The following is a 15,508-nucleotide window of genomic DNA, read 5'->3' as shown; positions in this document are numbered from 1 at the left end:
TTTGTTCCGCTTGGCCCTAAAGAACTACAAGTCACATGTTCAATGTCACAAAGAAGCAGATTCAAGTTAAAGTTTTAAAAAAAATCCTAAGGAATTCTGGGAATAAAACCTAATCCAACTATTAGTGATTAAATGAAACTAAGATATAGGAGCAGGTTTGGGCAACAAGATGGTATAGTGGGTAGAGTTCCAAGCCAGAAGTCAGGAAGACTTACTAGATATGTGACCCTGGGCAACTCACTTAACCCTGTTTGCCTTGGTTTCCTCATCTGTGAAATGGGCTAGAAAAGGAAATGACAAAACACTCTAGTATCTTTGCCAACCCAAATGGAATCATGAAGAGTCAACTGAAGACAGAACAAAAACAACAAAAAAAGTAGGAAAACCAATGAGGGAATAATGGAGCAGTAGAATAATATTCATGGGGGATGGAGCCTAAACACATTTTGGGGAAACAGAGTGTCCTGGGAGGAATGGGTAAAATGTAACACTCTTGGCCTCCAGGCAATGGATGCCAGACTGGTTACTGTTAAATCAACAAATAACTAATGATAAAATATGTTCCTTGGTTCTTTATTATTGTTGTTGTGTTTGTCCTTCATTCTTGAAGAGGACCATGACATCAGGGTAATGATGACATGACTTGCAGTTGACTTTGATTTGAGTGAGGGAGGGCTGTGCAAGGTCACTAGCCTCACTTTCTCCTCCAGAGCCATTTGGTTCCAGTGGCCTGATATTCACCAGGAGGACTGGAAATGGCCCAGAATACATTAGAAGACCCTGGCCCTTTTAGGCTAAGGTCTTTTCAGGTTCTCACTTTAAGCAAGGCAATGCCCATTCACTCATTGCTTCTTTATTATAATAAGTCAAGGGATGCAGAATGGAGGTAAGAAAACAGGGAAACAAAGAAAGGCAAATACATACACAAGTACAGAAGGAAAGAAATGCAGACCCAGAGAAATTACATTACAAAGAGACCCACTAAATAATCCCTCAAATAGATATACAAAGAAAAGAGACAAGTATTTACCTGAAAGATAAGTAGACTAAGAGGGTCTCACAGAACCAGAGAAGGAAAGGCAAAAGTAGGTAAGTTTCTAGGGAAGACTGTCACCATCTTTTGTTGTTTAAAAAATTGTAAGTAAAGTCATTTAAAGTAATAGTGCATTTTTGAAGCAATAGGCAAAAGTGTGCTGTATCCTGTTACATCATAGACTTGTCAAAAATACAGCCAAGAGGCGACACTGGCCCACAGGTCAAAAAGTCAAATCAGCGAGCATTTATTAAGCACATACTGTGTTCTAGGCACTATACTAGGGACTAGAAATACAAATGTTAGCAAAAAGTTGCCAGCTGATCCAGCCATTTTGGAGGGCGGTGTGGAACTATGCCCAAAGGGCTATAGAAATGTTCATACCCTTTGACCCAGTAATACCACTTCTAGGGTTGTATCCCAAAGAAATCACGCAAGCGGGAAAAGGACCCATATGTACAAGAATATTTATAGCAGCTCTCTTTGTGGTAGCCAAGAATTGGAAAGCAAAGGGATGCCCATCAATTGGGGAATGGCTGAACAAGCTGTGGTATATGAAGGTGATGGAATACTATTGTGCCATAAGAAATGGGGATGATGCAGACTTCATAACAACCTGGAAAAACCTACACGACATAATGCTGAGTGAGCGGAGCAGAGCCAGGAGAACGTTGTGCACAGCCACAGATATGTGGATTCCGTGAGGACCAATCCTGACATACTGCGCTTCTCTCAGCAACCTAAAGGGGCAAGGACAACTCCAGGGGACTCACGATGGAGAATGCTATCTTCATTCAGAGAAAGAACTGCGAAGTTTGAATACAGACTGAGGCACACTACATGCTCGCCTTTTCTGCTTCTCTTTTGTTTTTGTTTTTGGGGTTTTTGTTTTGTTTTTTTTTTGTTTTGTTTTGGTTTTTTTTGGTTCTGTTTCTTCTTTCTCATGATTCATTCAATTGGTCAAAATTCTTTTCCATGACTTGACTAGAGCATAAATTAATTCAATGCGAAGTTATACATGACAGTTATATGAGACTTCATGCCGTCTTGGGGAGGGAGGGAGGGGAGAAAAACTGGAACTCATAACTATGTAGAACCGTGTGTGGTAAACTAAAAATAAAGAAAAAAAAAAAAAGAAATACAAATGTTAGCAAAAAGTCCCTACACTAGAGGAACTTAAATCCTAATGGGGAAGACAACACATAAAAGGGAGCTGAACAACATAGGGGATTGGTTGGAGTGGGGGAGGTTAGTGAAAGTATGGACACAGGAAGATGGTGGCAACATCTACAGAGTCATAAATAGAACAAGGAAAGGAATGCAGGAGAGCTGGCCTGGACCATTCCTCAAAATTGAGGTTCTAGGAGTAACTCAGCAATGGGAGGAGAGAATAATGAGGGGAACAGGGAATAGAAGGATGTTTCAGGGTGAGAAGGTAGCCAAGGCTTGGTAGAAGAGACTGGAGAGTCAGAGACAGTGCCTAGAGGTCAGTTGGAGATTGCCTGCCCTGTCTTCAAGATATCCAGGAGTGTCCCAAAAGTCTTAGTGCAGTTGTTAGCTATGAAAGCTTTTGGGATATTCTGTATAATTAGCTATATAATATACTATAATACAATAGAATAGAACATAGCATAACCTAATATAATTGTATGTAATATTATAGTTATAATTAGTTGTATACTTTTGAGTTATATAAATTTTATAACTTAGTTGATATTAAATGAAAGAAGTCCCATTCCATCAAGTAGTATAGTCAACATATACAATATATAGCCTACTACCTTTACTCTTGTTCCATAACCAACAAATTGTGCTGCCTAAACAAAAGCAAATCAAAGAACTTCAGACTCAAATTTAACTCAAGTATCCTTCATAAAAATTTGATAGCTCTAGAAAATTATTCTTTACTAAAGTTACTTTTCAATACCTGATCAACATGTGGAAATAGTTCTAGGTTCTTGAAGCTTATACCAGCAATCATTACTTTGATACGCTTTATCAAACTGGAAATGCTTTAAGTACAGACCTAGCAGTGTACTACGTTCTTCCAAAGCTTAGCCTAGCGAAGCTGGTAGAGACCCATTACCAAAAAAAAAAAAATTAGCCACCAGTTGATGTACAGTTTTTGCATACAGCCACTCAAGAAGTCTGACTACTAAAGTATGTAAAGTCATTTTTCTAGACCCTTGCTTTGTAGAACTAAATGGTGCAATAGTCTCTTTTTAAGAATAGGCACTTGTGTAGACAGTCCCTATTTCTGTTGTAAGCACAAGCAATTTATACATCGTGGAGAAGTCTCTCGGTTCATTTGTCTAAATCTAAGAAAGTATTGATAATCATTTTATAATAAATTTGAAACCCTAATAAGAACCAGAGCCTGAACTAATCAAACAGAAGAAGAGTCTGCACCTAACAGCTTCTTTGTTCTCTGAGTAACTCAGAAAATGCCTCTGCTTATGTCAACAAGCCCAGATGGGGCTGACTTAGGAGCATTCTTTCCTCTGTCCGTGGCCATTAAGGGTGAGAACCTTGACCCCAGACAGTATCTTGAATTATGTGACTTTTTCTTATCTCAATATTTTATGGGCATTTGCTATGTTATGGAATGTTAATGGCAATTAAACACAGAGATCCTGGGTTGTAATTCCAATTGACACTTTGTCAATTATCCTGACTTACCGTGTTTACAACCTATTCCATGAAGGAAAATCCTTTTCCTGCATCATGGTTAAACATACATGGGGATCATAAAAGTGAAGTAATGCAGGCATGCTGAGTCTGCTAAAAATAATGCATATAAACTTTCTCATTCTTTTGTGCAGGCAGTCAGACTTTGTCTGGCACCATACATGTATGTAACCACTAGCTTAAGGGAATAAATGAATAAGTAATATAAACTTTCCCATCACCTAGCTTGTTTGCCTACTTTAACCAAACTCTCAGGTCGATAGTACTAACTGCCTTTCCTCCAAACTAGCCAATTTGATTGGGTGGAAAGGACGGAAAACATTGAGGTAGAAGTATATATACTAAAATCTTCTTTCCTTAAAACAACCATATAGCCATAAAAGGATGGGTTAAATTTGGGCAACCATCCTTTCAATTCATTTCTATGAGGAAACACATAGCTCTATTTGTTTCTCCTACAAAGAAAAGGATGATCTGCTCCTCCGTTGCCCTTTAATTTTCTAGGAAAAAAGGAGGGAAGGGAGATAAAAGTCAACTAATGTTAAGGATTATAGAAATGTTAGAAAAATTCTGTAGCACTTAAAATCATTTGGCATTACAAAACATCACAGTCTCCTTTGCATTCAATTATTCATCCCGTCCATCCTATCCATTTATGTGAAATTATTTTTTTTAAAAAAAAGCATTTTCTTGAATCACATAAGCTTTACAGGATCCAGTTTTAAATTTTCTCATTGGCTACAGACTGGTTTAGATTCTTATTTTCAATGAAACCTTCTTTTAATCAGAAACTGTGCAGGGCATAAGTGTCAAACTTGCCTGCCTTCAACAAAGCTCTTGGGTGCTGCCATTAGAAAATATTTAACAAAAATAAAAATAGAATAATACATAGAAAATGTTAATTTGTGGTTTCGTAAGTCTCTATGCAGCCTTAGGGACATGTTTCTATTTGAATTTGATACCACTGGTGTAGAGCTTAGGAAGAAACAGAGATACTTGTGACAGGAGAAAAATGATCAATTTCCTGGTTGTTGTTAATCCTTCATGTGAATTGGATTTAAGTGAGGCAGAGTTGCAGGAAATCATTGACATCACCCTCTTTTCCAGAGCCACTGAAGTCCAATGATAGGACAAAAGTCAAGATGATTGGTGATGGACCAGGATGAAGTAGATGGCCTTAGCATCTTTGATGTCGGACCAAGCTTTAAGTGCCCCACAGAGCCTGCTTTAGCTGCCTTCATGAATGTTGGAATAAATTAGTCTCATTTGACCATTCTGCTAGGACAAGTCTTCCCATGCTTGGGGTGGGGAGGGAAACATCTCCCTACCTCAACTATGGGTTTGATGCCTGTTGTTTACTATCAACTTAGCTTAGCCAGAGTGTGGCCACTGTGCAAACTAATTTCTTGGAGCCACAGGTGAGAGTTGGGTGAGAGGTAGAAACCAAAGGTGGATGAGCCGCCCTAAAAAGGCTCTACAGTTCCCACAGCTCCCCAACTGAGAGCAGGGCGAGTGTAGGATGAGCATCCTTTCAAAAGCACATGAAAGAATAAAGCCCCCTGCTCTTGTTAGTGTTTCCTACAACCCTTCTGCAAATAGACAAAGTGTTATTGAAACTTGTGAAATTTAGACCTGAATCTGTACTCCTTATCGTGGTATACTAACAAAAAAAGTGTTTTGAGTTTTCAGAGGAAAACTGGCATCAAAGAGAATAGAGAAATTTAATCTACAGTAGGAAAGAGTGATGGGTTATAGGCAGTCAGACAAAGATTCTGAACACATACAACTTCTTTTACGGCTTGTAAGAAACAAGGCCTGTATGCAAAACTAATATCATCTGATGACAGAAGAGCTGATCTAGTAGATACAGGGGAAGGGATGGATGTCACCTTGATCGACCATAGCAATTCTTTTCAATCATGTTCTATATGATGCAAAAAAAAAAACTGTGTTTATGAAAGAGAATAGTGATTATCAAATTATCATCCTCCTATTAAGTGGATATACAACTGTGCAGGGTGCAGTAGTTAAAGAGTTACCATTAACATGCATTTGTTTAATTCCTATTCATTCTTCAGAAATTAGCTGAACTGTCATTCCCTCCATGAAATCTTCCGTTTTCCCAAATGTGAGTAATATCCCCTTTAAACTAATAAAGACTCTTGTATCCACCGCTCTTATCACACTTCCACATTTTTGTCTTGCATTTTTTTGTTCTTTTTGTAGCTGTATTTCTTCCCTACTAAAATGTAAGTAACCTGAGGGTAGCAATGACATTTTATTGATCTTTGTTCCCCATAGCACCTAAAAGTCTCATGGGCATTGTAAGAAGTCAAAATACCTTTGTTAAAAGAAGTAAGCAACAAATCAGCCACACACTATTTGTGTTCTGTAATTGTCACTCTTGAAATTCAATGAATGTTTCCGTCAGTAAATGTTGTTTCCTATTTTCCTCATTAATGTGGATATCAGAATATGATAATAATTGCTTTAATTGATTAAAAAAAACTTGAAGTTTGACAAAGCACTTTCCTTACAACCCAGTGGTTAGACCCAAAGCTTAGTCATTAATGGTTCAGTGTCAACTTTGAAAGATGCCTCCAATGGAGTGCCCCAGAGATCTGTGCTTCGTGCTTTTTAACATTACTGTCAATGACTTTGGTAAAGTCAAAGATAGCATAGTTGTTAAACTAACAGATAATATAAGATGGGGGGGAATTGTTAACACACTTGATGACAGAGTTGAGATCCAAATATTCTGACCAGCTGGAACATTGGGCTGGATTTAATAAGATAAGATTTCATAGGGATAAATTTTAAGTCTTATATTTGATCTTTAACAAACTGGGGGAGGCATGGCTAGATAGCAACTTGTCCCTAAAAGAATTGGATATTTTAAAGGATTATAAACTCGATAAAGAGAGGAAGCGTGGCATAGTGGATAGAGAGTTGGCCTCATAGTAAGAAAGGCGTCAGGTTCAAATCCTGCCTCTACCACATCCTAGCCATGTGATCTTGGCCAAGTCATTTAAACATGTAGGACCCCAGATAATTCTCCAAGACTATAAGTGTCAGAGCAGGTGTCAATTTGCTTTGGTAAAGGCAGTTTCTTCTCTGAGAGTTCACTGTACTAATGGAATTATAGGTCTGGTTAAAAAAAATTATATGTGTGTATGTGTGTATATACACACACAGATATATGAGACATATATATATATATACATATATATATATATATGTCTCTTATATGATTTGCTAGCCAAGAAAACTAATGTGATATTTCTATAAAGAGCTATATTAATAGAGCTACAGCTTCCAGGAAGGACAACACAATAGTCTCATTGCACTCTTCCCTGGTCAGAACGCACCTACTGGGCTATGACAAGATTTGGCACCATGCATTGGAGAGAGCAATGATGATATATCCTGAGTATCCTGAGCTAGGCAAACAGAGATATGTAAGACACATGTAAAGGACTATTGCAAAAGCTAAGAGTAAAGAAGAGAAGACTCAGGTGGAGGAGAGGGATGACCATAGTTATATTCAAATACATGACAGAACAAGAAGTAGGCAAAATTTGGATAAAGGATGATTTTGGTTTGATGTCCAAGTGCCAACAATTAGAAGAGAACAAAAATAGAATGGGTTGCTTTGAGAGGTGGTGGGTTCCCCTTCTCAGAGGTCTTCAAGCAGAATTCAGACAACTACTTTAGAGCATGGTATAGTGCAAATTCCTTTAGTGTGGGGGTTGGATCAGATGGCCACTGCTGTGTCTTTCAAACCCCAAATTCTTTGATTCTATGATTCTTTTTCAGTTATGAGTAGGATTAGACAGTCATTAATATCCTTTCCCACTCTGGGATTCTGGGATTCTCTAATCCTGTGAAGTGCATAGTACTCAGGTTATCTCCATTTTATGGATGAATAAACTGAGGCTCAGAAAGATTAACTGATATCTCCAAGCTTACTCAGCTATTAAGGAAGGAGGAAAAAAAAAGGAAATCAAGCATTTACTATGTGGTATGTTAAGTACTATGCTAAGCACTCTACAAATATTATCTCATTTGATCCTCATAACAACCCTGGGAGGTAGGTGTTATTATTATCCCCATTTTGCAGTTGAGGAAACTGAGGCAAAAAAAATTAAGTGAATTGCCCCGGTGTTGCACAGCCTAGAAAGTGACTAAAACTAGGTTTAAACTCATGGCCAGGGCTCACAAAACAAATTTGACCACATTTGGCCAGGCCAGCTTACTAATAAATGTCTAAGGACAGATAGAAACTCAGGTTTTCCTGATTCCCATCCCAACACTCTATCCTCTAGTCCATGTAGATGCCAATTGTGCTTTAAGAGTTAGGATGCCGGGGTGGAGCCAAGATGGCAACTGGAAAGCAGGGACTTGTGTGAGTTCCCAGGTCCCTCCAAAAACCTATAAAAATGGCTCTGAACAAATTCTAGAACTGCAGAATCCACAAAATAGCAGAGGGAAGCAGGGCCCCAGCCCAGGACAGCCTGGATGGTCACTGGGTGAGGTCTATCGCACACGGAGCTGGGAGCGGAAGGGGAGCGGAGCCCAGTGTGGGTGGCAGCAGGACCAATCAGACCAGGAGCTGGGTGGAACAGGCCCTAGCACCCTGAATCAGTGAGCTGTGGCAGTTACCAGACTTCTCAACCCACGAACACCAAAGACAACAGAGAAGGTTAGTGGGAAAAGCTGCTGGGGACAGAGTGAAAGAAGGAGTTTGAGGTTTGGCCACCATCCCGGGGATAGCGGGGGTGGTGCAGCTACAGAACTACAGCTGCAGTTGCTTCCAGCCCCAGGCCGACCTGGTGGGAAGAATTAAGTGGTGGATCAGAGCAAGAGTTCAGAGCTTGCTCAAGATCTGAGTCAGGTCCAGGTTGGTGGTTCTTGGGGAAGGAGGAGTGCTGGTGTGGCAGAGCTGGCTGTGTAGAAATAGCTCTGAAAACAACAGCACATCCCCTCAAGCTTGGAACAAAGTACTCTTTACTCTACAAGCAGTCATACCCTGATGAAAAACTCAAGGGTCTAGTAAGTTGGCTGGGAACATAGCCAGGCAGTGAAAACACACTTAGATTCAGTCTCAGATTTTGGAATCTCTCTTTGGTGACAAAGAAGACCAAAACATACAGCCAGAAGAAGTCAACAAAGTCAAAGAGCCTACATCAAAAGCCTCCAAGAAAAACATGAACTGGTCTCAGGCTATGAAAGAGCTCAAAAAGGATTTGGAAAAGCAAGTTAGAGAAGTAGAGGAAAAATTGGGACGAGAAATGAGAATGATATGAGAAAATCATGAAAAACAAGTCAGTGACTTGCTAAAGGAGACCCAAAATAATACTGAAAAAATATTGAAGGAAACGACACCTTAAAAAAGAGACTAACTCAAATGGCAAAAGAGCTCCAAAAAGCCAATGAGGAGAAGAATGCCTTGAAAGGCAGAATTAGCCAAATGGAAAAGGAGGTCCAAAAGACCACTGAAGGATATACTACATTAAAAATTAGATTGGAGCAAGTGGAAGCTAGGGACTTTATGAGAAATCAGGATATTATAAAACAGAACCAAAGGAATGAAAAAGTGGAAGACAATGTGAAATATCTCATTGGAAAAACCACTGACCTGGAAAATAGATCCAGGAGAGATAATTTTAAAATTATTGGACTACCTGAAAGCCATGAACAAAAAAAAGTAGCCTAGATATCATCTTTCAAGAAATTATCAAGGAGAACTGCCCTGATATTCTAGAACCAGAGGGTAAAATAGAAATTGAAAGAACCCACCAATCGCCTCCTGAAAAAGATCCCAAAAAGAATACTCCTAGGAATATTGTCACCAAATTCCAAAGTTCCCAGGCCAAGGAGAAAATATCGCAAACAGCCAAAAAGAAACAATTTGAGTATTATGGAAACACAATCAGAATAACCCAAGATCTAGCAGCTTCTACATTAAGGGATGAAAGGGCTTGGAATACGATATTCCAGAGATCAATGGAGCTAGAATTAAAACCAAGAATCACCTACCCAGCTAAACAGAGTATCATGCTCCAAGGCAAAATATGGATTTTCAATAAAATAGAGGACTTTCAAACTTTCTCAGTGAAAAGACCAGAGCTGAATAGAAAATTTGACTTTCAAACACAAGAATCAAGAGAAGCATGAAAAGACACATCTTCAGATGAGCTTCCTTTGGGCTTTGGCCCCAATCTTTCATTACTACTAGAGCTACTTATCTCTTCCCCAGCAGATGACACCTGATCTGAGGGGATCATCTTCTGGTATCATATATTTTATCATTTAAAACTGTCCATGGGATTTTCTTGGCAAAGATACTAGAGTGATTTGCCATTCCTTCTCCATTTCCTTTTGTTTGAACTTCCCACTATGACCTGTTCATCTTGGGTAACCCTGCATGGTGGAATTCATAGTTTCATTGAGCTACACAAGTCCCTTTGCTTCAACAAGGCAGTGATCCAAGATGGGTCATTCTCTGCTAGTTTTTTTCCAAATATTTCAAGGAAGACCTACCCAAATTGCTATAGACCTTCTCCTGGAAACCACTGATACACTTCAGAAGTCTACTTTTTAGCCTTTTCCTGCTCTTACTCTGTTATTAGCCCATTCCATTTTCTAATGATACCACACTTCGATGTTGTCCTTTACATAACTTCTTATTCACAAGTCATCATTGTTAATATGGTGTAGCCTACTTACATCTGCAACACGTCTTTTCATTGTCCTTTGGGTTACAAGCAATGTTCATTCATCTTTCCTCCTGGCTGCACATAATTCCTAGCCATATAGTAACAGAAAGAAAATATTTAACTCAAAAAGGTGGATTTGGTCACACAGAGCCTCCTGAGGTCATTGAAAGTCATGCATAATTTCCCAAATATTAACTCTCCTATGAACTTTCTTTTATTCAATTCTGAAAGTAACTCTTTACCAATCTGTGTTGCTGTATGTATGTGTGTGTATGTGTGTCTATATAGGTATATATGTATACATATGTGTATAATTATACCTATATGTGAATATATTTATATAGTGAACACACAATAAATATATAATGCCATAAAAAAGAGTTAGGATGCCAAACGTGGTTCTCCTGAGGTGAAGTCCAGTGCTCTTTCCAATATACTTTGAAGCTTCTTGCCAAGTTTATTAAATTTTCAAACAGAGTTCAGTTGAATCATGAGGTGATTATAAGTATCTGAAAAATAGAAATAGACTCCCCAAAGGTTTTTGTGTGTTGGAGAAGTAGCCAAACAGGATAAAGTTCAGAAGTAAGAAGGGCAGAAGAAGAAAACCTACTGTGGAAGTGAAGGGTGCATGTGCTAGCCAGTCTGGCTATGTTGGGTAACACATAGAGCATGTGTGCTTCATTGACCCAGCCCTGGTAAGAAAAGAACAAGCCTCATAGTGAGATGCACAAACAGGACTATATTATAAGGTCACCCTCCTGTAGCTCACCTAATGACTAGCCACAGTGTCCTGGCATCCACAATAAATTCAAAACCTACACATCCTCCATTGCAAACTGAAATCTCACCCCCTCTATGATACCTGACCTTGAAAACCCCAACCCTCATTGACTGCTTTCATCCTTGAATAGGCTCACTTCTGCTCTTGACTATGTTTGATTAGACATCTTTTCTCTACTGATCTTTTTTTAGTGTATTTGAAGACTTGCACCCTCAACTTGATGTAGAGTCCATAACATCACTAACCATAGTACCTGATTCTTTTGTGTTCCCCATAACACTTACCCCAATGTTGGTAAACACGGAGTGTTTAATATTTGCTAAGCTGACTTGTCAGACAGAGAGTCAAGGGGAAAAATCAATTAAATGCTGGGGGAAAAAAAGTTTTAGAAATGGTTAAAATGAATCAGAAATTAGTTATTCTGCTATACCCTTGTAAACAATGAAGGAAAATTAAATAGTTAAGTGAGTAGATGAATTCCCAAAGCATGATAATTGTTAGACATGAGAAAAAGAATGAGACTGGTAGTAAGAGTGACTAATGAGCTTTTCATAGAGTATGCTTCTTCCCATTTTCCAGTACATTAGCTTAATAATGTTAACCTACCTGGTACATGCCCAAGATTTACCATACAATTCACTCAAAATTAACCATTTTCATTTGGACCGGGAAGTGTTGTTTCCCCTCTCCCAAGCATCTTTCATGGATTTTGGTCATTGCCATGTTGGATACCAAAGACTGGTATAGTTATCTCAATTATTTAGTCATAGTCATTTAGTCACTGCAAGGTGCTGCTGATCAAGTGTCTGACTTTATTCAGTGATGATAACCCAGTGCTGGTAGTCCCAACACTCATCTCAGTGTTTATGTACTCTGCCCAACACCAGAGAATGCCTTAGTATAATCCTAAACTCTCTTTGGCTCTCAGAGAATTGATTTATTTTTAGTCTAACATACTATACAGGGTTAATGTTTTATCACTCACTCAGCCAGAAAGGTCCAGCTCCTAGTCTAGAGAATTCTCTCCTGTAGCCTTAATAAACTAGTTCTTGAATCATGTTTTTTTAATTAGTAACTCTCTAAGATGTTCATTTATACTAAAATGATTGCTACAGGTTCTGGGTATTTGTGGGAAAACCTATGTCTGAAGTCCAGATGGGTTTCCATGAGCCAGTAAGCCCAGTTCCCTAAGCCCACTCCCGTTCTCTCGCAACTGATCCCTGTTTCCCACTACCCCCTCTCAAGCCTGGGATGGAAGAGAAGAGAGGGGACATTGGGCGAGGGGAGGAAAGCCCAGAAAGTCCAGTTCTAGGGAGGAGAGGGTGGGAGCACATGGGAAAGATTCCAGCATGGTACTGGCAAGAGCAAGAACGTGGAAGGAGAGCTCACATTGGGAGTGTTGAAACAGGCTGCATCATTTGATCCCCAGAACAGCTGGGTGAAGTTTCAACCCATTTTACAGATCGAGAAATTGAGCATCAGATTTAAGTGACTTGGCCAGGATAACACAATTAAAATGAAGGTGAGGCTCATACAACAGGGAGAAATATGGGAGAAGCAGTTGCCAGCAGAGCAGGGCCCATCACTGGAACAGAAGCCATAGTTCTAATGAAGGATGTGGAGCAGAGACATTTCATAGTCCTCAAAGTTCTGACAGCAATACTAGAGCCTTTTCATCAACTTCTAGCTCAATCACAAGTTCTTCAGTGCCAGGCCTGCCAGGATTTTATGTTGATCCCTAAAAGAACTGTTATTTCTGCTTGCTTCCTGGTCATAACAATTGCAACCCCCTCACAAGAGAGATCATCCAGCACAAGAAAAGGGAGAGCAGAAGATTGAAGCTTTTAGAGGAAAAGAATATGCAGGAAAAAAAAGTAAGGAAAGAAAGAAAGAACAAGAAAGAAAGGAAGGAAGAAAGGAAGAAAAGAGAGAAAGAAAAGAAAAGAAGAAAGGAAGGAAGAAAGAACAAGGAAGGAAGGAAGAAAGGAAAGAAAGAAAGAGAAAGGAAGGAAGGAAGGAAGGAAGAATAATAAAGGAAAGAAGGAAGGAAGGAAGGAAAGAAGGAAGAAAGAAAGGAAGGAAGGAAGGAAAGAAGAAAGGAAGAAAGAAAGAAAGGAAGGAAAGAAGGAAAGAAGGAAGGAAGGAAGGAAGGAAGAAAAGAAAAAAGAAAGGAAGAGAGAAAGAAACAAAGAAAAGAGAGAAAGAAAAGAAAAGAAGAAAGGAAGGAAGAAAGAAAGAACAAGGAAGAAAGAAAGGAAAGAAAGAAAGAAAGGAAGGAAAGAAAGAAAGAGAAAGGAAGGAAGGAAGGAAAGAAAGAAAGAAGAATAAAGGAAAGAAGGAAGGAAGGAAGAAAGAAAGAAAGAAAGAAAGAAAGGAAGAATGGAAGAAAGAAAAAAGGAAAGAAAGAAAGGAAGGAAGGAAGGAAGAAAGAAAGAAAGAAAAGAAAGAAAGGAAGAATGGAAGAAAGCAAGAAAGAAAGAAAGGTATGTAGGTATGAAGGAATGAAGGAAGGAAGTAAGGAATGAAAAATGAAGAAAGAAGGAAGGAAAGAAGGAAGAAAGAAAGAAAGAAAGAAAGAAAGAAATAAAGAAAGAAAGGGAGGAAGAAAGGAAGAAAGGAAGAAAGAACAATAAAGGAAGGAAGGAAAGAAGGAAGAAAGAAAGAAAAAGAAAGAAAGAAAGAAAGAGAAAGGAAGAAAGAAAGAGAAAGGAAGGAAGGAAGAAAACAAACAACCAACCAGAATTGGATTGAATCAATTACCCTTGCTGAATAAGAGGCAGTTTGCTCTCCTCTACCAATTATTGCAACTAGTCCATGAGTTATGTGTAAACCACATGCAGAGAAAGAAGGTAGAAATTCAGAGCCCTGATTCCTCTGATGTTGGAACTGATCACTTTAAACTCATAGTGGCTGACACGGCCCAGGAGAGGGTATTCGCAGTTAATGATGTGTAGCATGGAGGCTGCAAGTATGGCATCATCAACCTTAGTGGTTTAGGAACCAAGGCTCTCACTGTAGACATGCATGACAACCTCTGCTTCACCAACCACAAGGTAAATTCTATATGCTGGGCCTCTCTAACACATCCAGATTCCCATGTTTCGCTCTGTCTCATAGGCATTGCAGAGACTCCAGGCTGTGCCAGCTTACTTCGTGCCTCCTTGCTCAGCAACACTAGGCCAAGAGACCAGCCTGGCCTGCTTTGCAGTTTTAAGATCTCCCCTGCCTGGTCTTGTGCATTGGTGCCTAAACCCCCAGGTCAATAATTGCTTCAGCACGGGGTTGGCCAGAGGGGTCCTTGTAACCAGTACAGTGACTGGTCATCATCAGACACTTGGGACCAGCAGTGTTGTACTGGCATAACAATTTGCCACACAGGCCTCTTTGCTGTTCAGTGACTGCTGCTCTGGGGAGGTCTTCACTATCGATCTGCATCACCAAAGTCATAAAGGCCAGGGCTGAAAGCTGCCTGCTTCCTCCGTAATTCAGCTGTGACATCTCTTCAGGTCTTTCAAGATGAGCAGCACCAGACGGCAGCAAACAGTGTCTGGGAAGATCAAGCTATGGGACCTGAGGGCAAATAAGTGTGTGAACTAATATAAGCATCACAATAATGAATATGCCACTTGCCCCTGTGTATACATGAGGAAGAAGGACTTCTGATAGCAGTGGGGCAGTACTGCTATACAAAGATATGGAGCCTTTATGATACCCACCTGCTCAGAACCACCCCTTCCCCATACCCAGCCTCCAAGAAAGACATCCCCAATGTGGTTTTCTCTTCCCATCTTGGGGGGCCCCATGGAATGCCAAGATTGCTCTTGGCCGTTCAACAGGATCTCTACTATTTATCCGGTAATTGAGTTTTCACTAGACCAGAGAAAGAACCACAGTAGACCCCAGCCTAATGGAATGGAGATCTAACCAATAGATTAAACACAAACTCATTAGTAGAACATCTGATGGTACTGATATTGTTGCAATCCTTGCTACGATATTTTCAATGAGTGCTTTCAACTTATTTTTTCCTTCCTAGCTTCTTGGGTTCAGGTTATAAGTCTTCCATTATGTGAGAAAGCTGCAGATGAATCGTGTAATTCCTTTGTGGGTTCAAGGAGTACATAAATCCTTTTCATAAAAGGTGCCCATTTCTCTTCCCTTGGAAGATCTCATTCTGTTTTAAAAATTAAACTTGACTTTCCAAGCATTTAAAGGATCGATAGAGTTGGGGTTTTCCTTCTCATAGACCAGAAACCTTTCCTTAAACCTAATGAACGAGTTAGAAGT

The 15,508-nt window shown here is 39.5% G+C and overlaps 1 pseudogene; it reads left to right on the top strand.

Moving 5' to 3' along the window:
• The first annotated feature begins 5,465 nt into the window (after nt 1–5,465).
• On the top strand, nt 5,466–15,084 carry LOC118835752 (annotated as a pseudogene).
• Nucleotides 15,085–15,508: the final 424 nt, after the last annotated feature.

Source organism: Trichosurus vulpecula, chromosome 1 (assembly GCF_011100635.1).
Source record: "Trichosurus vulpecula isolate mTriVul1 chromosome 1, mTriVul1.pri, whole genome shotgun sequence".
Classification (NCBI taxonomy): Eukaryota; Metazoa; Chordata; class Mammalia; order Diprotodontia; family Phalangeridae; genus Trichosurus; species Trichosurus vulpecula.
This window is presented reverse-complemented; position numbering and strand designations above follow the sequence as displayed.